The following is a 12,338-nucleotide window of genomic DNA, read 5'->3' on the forward strand; positions in this document are numbered from 1 at the left end:
GTTTTGAAAAGTTAAGCAGATGTTTACACAGAGTGGAGACTGTGTTAATGCATTAAGGGCAGAGAAATCTTCCAACCCACTTCTTATGTTTTGTATCATGACAAAATGATATAGATTTCAATATTTAGTTCTTATTTACAGGACTAAAAAATCATCTCCTACAACAAAGCTTACTTATGAGTAGACTAACTAATATGACACATTTTTCTCAGTGGGACTCAGTAACGGTACATGTTAATGAAGAGTACTTATGTCGTGTATAATGCTGCAAGCTGTGTCATACTGTGGGAGGTGATTTAGTAACTCACCACAGACAAAAGGCTGTACTTTTTAATTTTCTCCCCACTGAGAAACCTACCGTTAAGCTGTCATCCTTCAAAGCTACTATTTCTCATGCACAGTGCACACGATCAAAGATTAGGGTTTGAAAGGGGATGGAACAAAGTATTTATAGGGAAAATAATATCCATGGAAACAATAAAAGGCAACACACAGTCTGCACTCACGTATCTGTCCCCACGGTTTCATGTTCCAGATGCTTCGAAGCAAGTGATCCTGTTAATCACCACTTTATGCTGATTGCACAAACTGCCGCTGGAACTCTGATTAATGACCCTAATCAATACATCTGATCCAAACTTTTATATTTGAAAAAAATGGCTGTGAAAATATGGGAATACTGAAGGCATTACTAAACCAGCTACAGTGTCTGTTGGAGTACATTACACTACATATGTAAATGAGTGATTTGTTGTCACTCTAAAATATATTTATTTCTTTTGCCATTTTGTGTCCCTACATATATATGTAAAGAAGCAGATAGAAGTCCTGGTGTGTATGGGAACTGCTGAATGACGGCCTGAACCTCTGACTGATCACCTGAGGTGAGCCATGAGTCCGCCACGAGAGCAGAGCTGAAGGCAATTCACCTGCGCTGCCGGAAGGGGTGGAGCCTGGCTCCAGCTCTCCTAGACCCATTTAAGAGCTGGCTACCACCAGGGAAGGATCTCTTCTGGAGACCCTTCCTCTGTAGTTTTGCAGCAAGCCCAGGATATGGGTAAACTTTCTATCTATTCTCTCTTTCTCTCTATTCTCTTTTTATTATTATAATCTGTTTCACTAAACTCTCTTGTATATTTCATAATTATAACATCTTTATATTCATTGACTATACATGGTGCAATGCAATTAGCACTAATACTTCTCTCCTCACTGCATTACCAACAGTCTGTACAACCTTGGGTGGCCCTAATCCAGCAGTACCTGCAATCTCTTGCTCTTTTGGGCTTATCTGTTATCATTCTTCCACCAGTCCCACAAAACAGGACCATGGTGATGGTATTCTGGAGCTGGCAGATTTTTTTTTTTTCAGGTACAGTGAAGTTCTTTTGGTTTGTACATCATTGATAATCCTGTAACTGTAATTTAGGGCCTTAGAAAGTGATTTATTTTTCCTTTGTACTTTTTATCTTTTAAATAGAAAATCTAGATTTATATTGGCAATATATGGGAAATATTTAACAAGACTCCCTATTTTAGGAAATTTCCCATTAATCAATTCTTTGAAAATCTGGATTGACTCATGCTTTGTACTCTTCATGAAATTTGGTGCACATTTGTGGCCCTTAATCTCTTTCTGCCTATGTTGACAGGAATGCCTTCCAAGTTTCTTTTGCTTCTGAAGTTCATTCCATTTGATTTTATTTCCTTTATTATTTTTGCTTTCTTTTTCTTAAGTTTATAGGAATTCTTCTATTTTTTCTCCTGTATCTGATCTTATTAGAACTTTTGGTGCTATTTTTCTCATTCAGTGTTTGGCATAATCTTTTTCATAAGAACTAAGTCTTAATGTACATAAACAATGTTCTGAAATTTCTTGTCTTTTTTTTTTTTTTTTTTTTAATTAAAAGGATAAAAGAAAAACCAAGCTGGCCTAATTTTAATCACTGAAAAAGCTCAAAGGGTGACAGGAGTTGCTGTTGACAGATCATGGACTATCCTAGCAAGGATACATCCAGCATGCAAGCCATGTGTCAGGGCTGTGTTAAATGTGCTAAATTCATTAGACTTCTTGGTGATGAAATAGGTGGGATTATTCTACCAAAATATAAGGGATACACAACTTTCAAAATGCTGCATTTTACACCAAAGTATAGTAGTATAAACTCCACATATATTTTATCTCTAAAGTTACTTATCTTGTTCTGAAGGTAGAGCAAAACTCTATCTTTGTGAGTGAACCCTGAAGGCGCAAAACTGAGATTCCTTGCACAATGTCCGGAAGCAGTTTCCCCTTGTTGCTCTATGCTTGCTAGCACAAAGGGTTGAGCTCTGAATTCTGAGTCAGACTAGGCATGGCCTTCTCATACAGATACTTGAAATAGGATTGGCAAAATGGCAGCTGCCTTAATCCAGCTCCTAGCTGATACAGGTTAATCGATATTTTTATTTTGAGGCTTTGTAGGTATGTTTTTAACTACTATGGCCATGCTTTGCTTTTGGTACACTGCTTTTCAAAATTAATTTGTATGGATTCCGGGAGTAAAAGCAACCATTTGTCTATATCTTGCCAGGCACAGGGTGGCAGGATTGTCCTGTTGACTCATCCTACCAGCAAGGTTTGTATGTCAGGTTTATTTCTGCTGACTCACACAGCCAGATGGGAAGCATTAGGCTTTAGTTTTTGTTTCTAATATAAGAAATAAAACAAACAAGAGGCTTGTGTATTCAATCAGAAGGTCAGTAGTGCTACTGCCTGTGTAGATGTATACACTTGACTCTCAGTCCTTAGCTTTTGTGTATTTGAATTTTTGTTATCAGTCACAGTCCTTATACAAAAGCATCGTGCTTGTGCCTAATCTCAGAAGCCAGACATAAAAGAAATCCTGAATATGGTGGAAGCTACTGGCAATATACTCAAGCACGAATACTTAGCCGAGCACTGGAGATAAAATCTAAAACTTTTCAGAAGTTTTGAAAACTGAACACAGCGGGTATTTCAATACAATACGGTCTAAATTACCTAGGGATCCTAGGGATCATGTAGAATGGTCATAAATTAAAGCTTATCTTACACTGCCTCCATGAGCACTTTGAAACACACTGCTTAAACCACTTCAGACATTTTTAAGGCTATATCTTCTCTCCAGTGACAAAAACTAACTGTTGAAAATTGTCTTATGGACACATTGTCATTGACTTCCATGTGTAGAGACCACTTTCCAAGGACACGACTACGTGCAACAAACAGGTACTTTAGTAAGCAGAAATCTTAGGACAGAATGTTTAGAAAGGCTGGTGTGACAAAATGGGAAGCTCAGCAGTGAAACTGTTCTATATCCTCAGTGCAGTACAGGTCTACAAGAAGAAAGATTTCTGAAATAATGTACAAGAGAAAACAGAAGAATAAATTATTTCTTGTGCACTGTTCTGGAAGTGAAACTCTACTACTGAAAATCATTAAGGGTGAATGAACAAGTTGGACAGTAGGACATTACAAGGCATGGAGTACTGGCAATAACAGCAGCTGGACAGAAAGTATTTCCAGACTTAACTATGTCAACAAAACTGTATTTAATCTCAGGACTGTAACAAACTATCTTGCACTGCCAACTCTGGTCCGATAGGAAAACAAAATAAAGAAGTAAAACTTTTTCTCAATATAACTGCATCTCGATTACAGATTTCTCTTGGCAGAGCTAGACAGTTAGTCACAACTCTTCACAGCTCTGACAAAGATAGGCTGGCAGAGATCTTTTTGGGCGCAATTCATCTGGTCTATTCTAGACAACTATTTTAGAATGAGATGATTAATGAGCTAAAAGTGTCTGTTTCTTGCCATTGACTAAAAGGCACACATTTAATTTGGATATGGGTTTCTGCAATATATCAGCTAAATTTATTCCGAAGCTTTGGATGTTGTCAAGGTCTCCAAGGTTACAGAACTCACTAATAGACTGTAAGATTTGTCTATGGTATCAGGTGAAGGTTCCCCATAGACTTTTACTTCACAGATATAAACTAGCAAGCATCTCCAAATAGATTTATCTCATAACAGTGAAAGATTTCTGCAGAGCTGTAACACTCAGGAAACAGTTTTGTAAGCTTTACTGGTATGAAACATTTCTTAAGAAGCTGATTCTGAAAGGCATGTTTTCTACCTGTACCTCATGAAGAAAAAGCACAAGACCTGACTTGTGGCAGAGCATAGGAACTGCTGGATACATCTGTGGATGCGTTGCAGAATAGCAAAAGGGTTACAGACAGGGGTAAAATAGCTCCAAATCCTGCTGTCCAGGATGTTTACTTCATTGTTTTTGGTTGTACCGAGTCAATGACTGCTTCTCAAGATAGAGGGACTCCATCCACTGTTTTGGAATCTTTAATTTGCTATGCACAATCTCAGCATCTATTATTTCAGCATTCATTATTTTCTCACAAAGATAAAACTTCAGCCACTTTGGCATTTAAAACTACTGAAAATACAAATCCAGAAGTTATTAACAGAAAAGAAGAAATGTCAAGCAAGTGGTAGAGTCTCATTGTGGTTACACATGCAAATAATGACACTCAGATAAGTGGGCCATAAAAAGGAACATAAGTAATACAAGGTAAAGCGATGCATAGATGTGGAAGATTTCAGGGGGAAGAGCAGAAGAAATGACAGTGCATTTTTGTTCTTTTTTATGAGAGAGCCACAGAGCTCCTGGAGAGTGTGAAGAATGTTTCTAGAAAAGTGGGTCTTCCCATAGCAATCCCATGACTTCCAAGCATGCATTCATAGCTTCAGTCTTCCACAGAGCTGCACAGAGGAAAATCTGAACAAGATTTGAATCTATACTGCCATTTCTGATTCTTCACAGCAGTGCTGAATGGATCGATCATTTGGTAAACTAACTTCTGTCCTCTGGACATTTGCCGGGGTAGGAACTTAGAATGGGAAAGAGGATGTGGCTGAGAAGGAAATAATGAATTATCTGAAACCTGTCCAGTAAAGGAAAGTGGGGTATGCATGAACAGATGCTAAGTAATAATCAAATACATCTTCTGACATTTATGGCAGGTAATCTCAGAAGGTTCAAGTGCAACAATTTAACATAAGGTAAATCAGATTAAAAAAAGAGAAACCATAGAAAACAATACAAAAGGTACCATTAATATGTTGTCACCTGCATGTTACCTATTTATATATAATGCAGGGGCAAGTGAGCAAGTCTGAGTAAAAAAAAAAAACAACAAACGTCTCTAACTTCACTAAAACATAGAACAAAAATGCTATGTTTTTGTTAGTGGTAGCTAAATTTGAAATTCTTTCCTCCCTCTATTCAGTTTCGCCTTGAAGGTTTTCCTAAATGTGTTTGAACAGCACTCACTGATTCTAAACAATGGCTGCCTAAAGAGAAATCTGATGAATACCCAATACCAAACAAAAAGAAGTATCTAAATGCGAAAGACACTTATCAGTGATATAAATCCTTAATGTAACCAAAACACAGTTTGTTGATTCACTGCCCACGTATGCAGAACAAAAACAAATGCTAAAAAGCAGAATAAATTAAGAACATGCTCTCAATCAGCGTGAAAAGAACTTTAATATAAACAACTCACCTGAGGAGAAGAGATATATGAGAGGTAGGTAGCTGTTACATTACACATCAAAAAGCAGTTGGGCCTATAGCATACATAAGCAATATGCACAAAGCCATCTTTGGCTGCATTCAGAAGAAAGGCAGGAGTGTTGCAGGAAGATACCACAGAATCCTTATATGGAAAGAAGACAGCGTGGAGCAGCATGCAAAGCAGGATGAATTAAATGTGCTGATTAAATGAACAGCTTGCGTTTTGTACTTCAGTGAAGTTCAAAGCTTTCTGGCCAACCATTTTAAGCGCACACTGCAATCAAACAAATGACTTATGCTGTAAAACCGCCATGCAGAGAAACAGTAGGTGATGCAAAATTGATACCTTTCTGTGCTTCTATCTCTCACCTTTGTTCAGCACTTTAAAAATAATACATAATACTTTCTAATGTGGGTGCAAATGCTGAAGGTTGGAGAAAGGAAGTGACTCTTCACTATATGTCTGAGAAAGAATCTGAGGATATCCTCTCTATCCTGATACTTGTAAGGGGAGGCAGACAGGAATCCCTGAAATTATAGCTGAGGCATGCTGCAATCTCAGTCCTCGTGTTCAAATCTTTATCTAAAGAACTGGTGGTAAAATAGTCAAGTGTTGCCTGCCCAGTTAAGTGTATGCTTTTAAACAGCAGGACACCTGGGCTTTAATCCCGATTATAGGAGTATTTTATAGCTGACTGCAAATCTACAGAGGCAGCACAGGTGGCCCTGAGGACCCACTGTCAAGAGCAGGAGATATAACACCTTCAATTTCAAGACAGAAAGGAAAAGCAAAGATTTTCAGAACTTGAATTTTAACTCCTCTGACTGAAGACTAGGGGAAGATACGCATTTTCACTTGTACTCTGAAGTAATGACAACAAATCACTGACAGATAAGTGCAGCATTCTGTCGGGTTGTTGTTACGGCTTTTCCTTTTTCCTTTTTTTTTTTATTTTTAGCAGTATATTTTGTTCTGTAACACTTTAAATCTGTGAGAATAATTTTCAGGGAAATTACATTTAAAATTGGAAGTTATGCTGTTCTGAGCGTTGAATTCAAATGTTGAGTTCTGCTAAACCAGGCTTTTTGTTCAAGTACGTCAACGTGGATCTGCAAGCTTCTTTGCAGACTGCCATTTAAAAGAGTCACCAAATGGTTAGAGCAATGCTCTGCTGACAATTCGCAGATTAGCTGAATGATGTCTGCTCTATGCTGCTCTTCTTTCTGAGCTGTCCTAAAAGCAGTGAGAGAAAGCTTGAAAGACTCTCATTTTGAGTGCTTCCCAAACATCTCTAGGATAGTGCATGGGATTTGGACATCAGATAGCCACACATTTGATCTTGAGCTGAACTGGATCATTCTTTGACTACCAAATAAAACAAATGGGAGAAAGTTGCTCTTTGTTCTCTGAAGTCTCAGATTACTACTTCTGGTTAGAATGGTTCCGTACAAAGCACCTCATCTTTCCAGTATTTCATTGTGCAACCAAGCTCCATATCTGCTGTACTGGTAGCTCCAATTGCATGGCCAACATGTCACAATTTTTTCTACCAGCAACCTCCACACATTCTCCGAAGCTGATCTTTGAAAAAAGCTACATGCTATTATCCTCCTTTGTATCTCTTCTGAAAAAGCAACCTGTGTTGTGATGTCTATTTAATGAGGAACTGGCTGGGTTGCTGTGAGTGAAGTTATTACACTAATTCTCACTGTCATACTGGTGCACTGTGTATTTTTGTTTGTTTGTATCTTTATTCTTTACACTTTTGTTCATGCTTACTCTTGCTTTCTTTTTATTTTTTATTTTTATATTCATGCACATTAACATGCACGATTAACATGACTGAGTGTTGCCTACTCCTCCAGACTCAACAATAAAGTTGCAAACACTAAAAGAAAACCCCCAAAACTAAAGCCAGAGTGCAAGTTAGAATGAAGCATGTGGATTTACAGTATCGCTCCAAAAAACAGAACTAGATGAAGGAGGAAGACATGAAAATTTTATGGACTGATACATATGAGGACTTCTGCTCCTGCTTGTTTTTACTGAGTTCGGGTTAACACTAAACATGCATTTGTACATTAGTCACATTGTATTATATCTGAACAATAGAATCAATTTTTCCATTACAGAGAAACAGCAGTGCTAAAGGCTGACGGTCAGCTAACTGCATGGGACTAGAGGATACCAAGAATGATATTAGAAGAGCAATGCATTTATATGTAAAGCTACTCGTAATTATTGGTCCAGTGACAGTATGATGCAGGATGGTTTATAGGCATTGTGGAAGAACACTTTTCTCCTCACCTGTCTTGCACACAGACTTCATAGCGTTCTGATGCTTTGGTAACAGAATAAAAATATAATCTCTTGATGTTTACTGTACTTCCAAGGATATTACGTGTAATTCTACAAGGTCAAACAAAATAGCATTTATTTTGTCCAAGATATTAAGGACACATTTTACTCAGTTCAAGTGCTCTGAAATTTTCCATAAAACTTAGAAGTTGTTCTACTCATAGTTGAGAACTGTTTTGTTTGCTGGCCTGTTAAGAAGCCCATACAGAAGAGAATTTTGACACGTGAACTCCCAATGTCCTTTCTACTTTTACTGCCAGAATTTTAGTCCAGCAGATATTCACACCACCATAATCTGTACACTCATCTGCTGATGAACTGCTCCAAGCTGCGAGCTGGTTGATAGGCAGCTACATGTTTTGTTCTGCAGAGTTTTGTATAGGAGCAGTGAAATAGAGGAAAGCAGTCACAGATAGGCAAGGAAGGAAACTACCATTTAAGGCTCCCAGCTATTTTTCTAGTAAGCACAAGCGGAAAACTATTGTTCAAGACAAGCATTACAATGTCATTTTAGAAAAGGAACTAGTTAAGGGACTCAAACGGGAAAAAATCAACATTTAATTCAATGGGAAAAGTAGCAATGCCCACAATTTTTATGAAATGGTAGAAATAATAACATTCTGAAAAACAAGGTAAAATAGCACAGAGCCATGCCAGGATAGTAAGAAGTAAAAGCATCCAAATGCTAAAATGAAAAGACAGTCATGACTGGTTAAGATTCATGCTGATAAATTTAAAATGTGCAAATTGGAAGGGATAATCTGAACTACTCACCTTCTCTAATGAAGTCTAAATTAACCACAGTCGCTTAGGAAAAACCTCAAGTATCAGTGCAAGCTACTTAATGAAAACTAGTGCTCTATGTGCCACACAGTTAAATAATCAAGCAAAATGTTGTCTGGTATAACATGATAGAATACTAAAAATCTTCCTCCTGCCCAGTGTGGTTAGACAAAGTAAGGTTGTTCTAGACAGCGTTCTTCTTGTCCTTTTTCAATTTGTTTGTGTTTTGATTTTTTGTTGGAGAAACACTCCTATCTTTGATGCCGTTCTCCTAAATCCCCAAAACACACTAAAGGCTGAGGTCACAATGGAAATTAGTTAGGAGATAGTCATCTTTCTTATAGTTCCCAAACCTCATAAAACCAGCCTATTCCCCAAAGAAATCTTTGCAGAAAGAACTCCTTGCATCCTCTCTGAGGAACAGCTTTCACTATTTCTTCTCTTTTACCATTTGTCTTTAGGTACGTGGAATAGACTCCACAATATCTAACCTGAGATAGCTGCAGTATAAGTGCAATCTCTGATGACTTCAGAGAGCAATGTATTTCAGATGCCTGTTATAGGATGAGGCAAATCATCAATAGAACTGCCCAGTACTTTCACTGCCTGTAAAGTAAGCCTAGAGTAACTAGCACAGGGCTGAAACTGGCATGAGATCAGAACGCCAAACTTGCAGACTGTCAGCTGTCCTGATCTCACCAGCTCTAACAGAACTTGCAGCGATTTTCTTTCTTTTTTTTTTTTTTCTTTTTCTTGTTTTTTATTTTCCCCATAACACTATGAGAAACATATATTTTGGGTAGAAATGATGAATTTCTCAACAAGCTTGTTCCTTAAGAGTCATACTATTTTTCCATTGTTCTTAAAGACATATTGCCATCAAATCTGTAGCAGACTCTCACCTGACCCTCACCACAACAAACATATAACTCCAACATATAAATTGTTTGCAGGAGCCTGCTTAGAAGAAAATACTGAGTTCTAATTACTTGCACACAGAAATTCATGATATAAATAGGACATGAGAAAAAACGTGCTTTATAATACAAAAACCAAAATTTTTGTTCTCTGAATATTCAGTGCCCTGTGAACCTATCACAAACAATGGATTCATTTACATTTATTTTCGGTTCAGATAAGTGAATTAATTAGTTTCAGTGACAGAAGCATGTCTAATTCATTCTGCAAAACTATTCAGTTATTTTTGAAATTTTCAAAAAAAAAGTACTAAAAATTATTCAGTCCATGTCTGTGGACTGAATAAATAATACAGTATAGCAACCTAGCTCTTGGGTGAAAGCTCATCCTGGGATCTCAGGTTCATAGATGAAAGCTAGAATTATGATGAGTCTGGGGCATGTGAATGCAAGAAACTGGAATTCTTCATTCATTTTATTGTTACTCATGGACAGAAATAATAAAAAACCTTTATTTAATATGTAGCAGATGGAAGCCAAAACATAATAACTTTATTCCAGAAAAGAATATAAGACAAATCAAAAGCTTCTGAAAAAAAATAAAAAAAATCATAAGAAGAGTACTTAAAAATCTTTCCAGGCCTCAGCCTATTACATAAAATTAACTCCATTCTTCATGCTCAACATCTAATTTTTTACCATTAAATCCAATAATGATTTCCATACACAAATGGGTGATGTCTGCTTGGATACAGAACTGAGTCAATCAGGGTCTGCTGGTAAGTGTAGTTAATAGGGATGCTTTTAACTGTCCCTTAGCCAAGACAGAAGTTATAAAATAAAACAGCAACAACAACAAGCAAACAAAAGCACTGAAGGAAAAAGTCTGCAAAGAATTGTGGGTTAGTTTCTAAAAAATCTTTGAATTCACATTTAGCACAGATATCTGATGATGTCAGAAGATGTTACAAAGAACTTGAACAGTTTTCTGTGTCAGAAAATCTAGAGAGATGTAGTTAGTCAGTGCCTCATACAGATGACACACATGTTGGTATGAGTGGGAGTTATGGGAGTCAGGGAGACAGAATAAATCAGCCTTGCAGAGACTTTTGAGGGTCAGCTTATTTTTATGAAATTTTTACTCAAGTAAGTGGCATAGTGGGAAACGGTTTTTCTGATGTATTGTCTGTGTAAATAGATGAAGTATGACTTTTCTTTTTCCAGTTTTCCTTCCTTTTATATTTGTAATGAAGTTGTAAATTTTAAATATACCCATATCCTATTTTACAGTATTCTGATTTGAAACTGATTCAAAGCAGTCCAAAACCATCATAAAAGTTAATATAGTGGTGTCTCTCTACTTTACAGCTACACTTGCACTATTCCATATGAATTTTGGAAAATTTCATTTGTGTTCCGTATATAAAATCAGCAGATTTTACTCATTCCACCCTATTTTCCAGTTTTGACACAAGTGATTCACTGATTATATAAGGAACGAGGGAACAGACAAATGCATAAATAAAACAGATCTTCTGTGGGAAGACTGAGATATTTTGAAATCAGTATTTTGATGTAACATATGCAGTCTCTTTCCAAAATTATTTTGTTTAGGTTATAGCATTCCTACACTGAGAAACTGGAGGAGGTAGAATTGTGAAGCAGGATAAAGAGAGGTATGGCATCAACTTCAGATCTGTCATAATGGATATGTAAACAACTTCTGTCATACTGGCTGAATTATCTTCTTTAAAACAGAAATGGATGAAAAGATAAGCAGAGCAACAGAGGACTCAGAAGCATGAGCAAAGTGTGAGCAAAGTGTGAGTGAAACAGACAAGACAAGGCATTGCTGTCCTATCCATCTCAAACGTATATTCTTGTGCCAAGAATCTGAGTTCAAAGCATGGCCATTGTGAGTAGTCTTATTCAAAAATCAGTATTGTTACAAGCTTTTAACCCATTCATATTTTTTACGTTGAGAATATCTAATAATATAAATAACAATATTATTTATAAATAAAAAAACGTACTTAAAAAGTTGTACGTATGTTAGAAGGAACAGGGGAAATACAGACCTGCTGACTAGTGAAAAGAATCACGATGGCTTGAAAAAGCCCAAGCGTTCAATATCCTGTACTTGATTCCTTACTCAGTGTTTAGAATTTTCACTTGTAACAAAAGTTTAATAGCAGGAGAAAAGCGCATGCCGAAATAGAAAGAAAGATGTTAATGAATGTTCAGAAAATTTAGACATACTAAAAGTCAGCATAGACTGATAAAATGTGCCATAAGTAACTCGGGAAATAATCACTAAGCTGTTAGTGACAGGCAGGTCCAAAGAAGCTAAAGACAAGAATTGTTTAAAAACAAAGTGATACAAATGAAACCAAACAAAAGGCATATCAAGCAGGTGCTAGGAAATTATAAACTAGTGACTGCAAATCTTTTAAACCAGGTCAGCTTCCTGGCTTCTAAAGTGTAACAAGTTCTTAAGACATAGTCACAGTAGATGTCTCTCTGGCAATGAAAAGAATGTAAAACCAATCTAGTTGACTTCACTGATAGGCCAACTATTCTGGTAGGTACATTCAAGAAAGCGAATGTAAGGATAAAATGCAAGAAAAATTTTCTATACAGCAGCAAAGGAAATATGTGGAA

This window comes from Centrocercus urophasianus, unplaced genomic scaffold, assembly GCF_019232065.1.
Source record: "Centrocercus urophasianus isolate 14NV4802_14NV808 unplaced genomic scaffold, USGS_Curo_1.0 seq_25, whole genome shotgun sequence".
Lineage (NCBI taxonomy): Eukaryota > Metazoa > Chordata > Aves > Galliformes > Phasianidae > Centrocercus > Centrocercus urophasianus.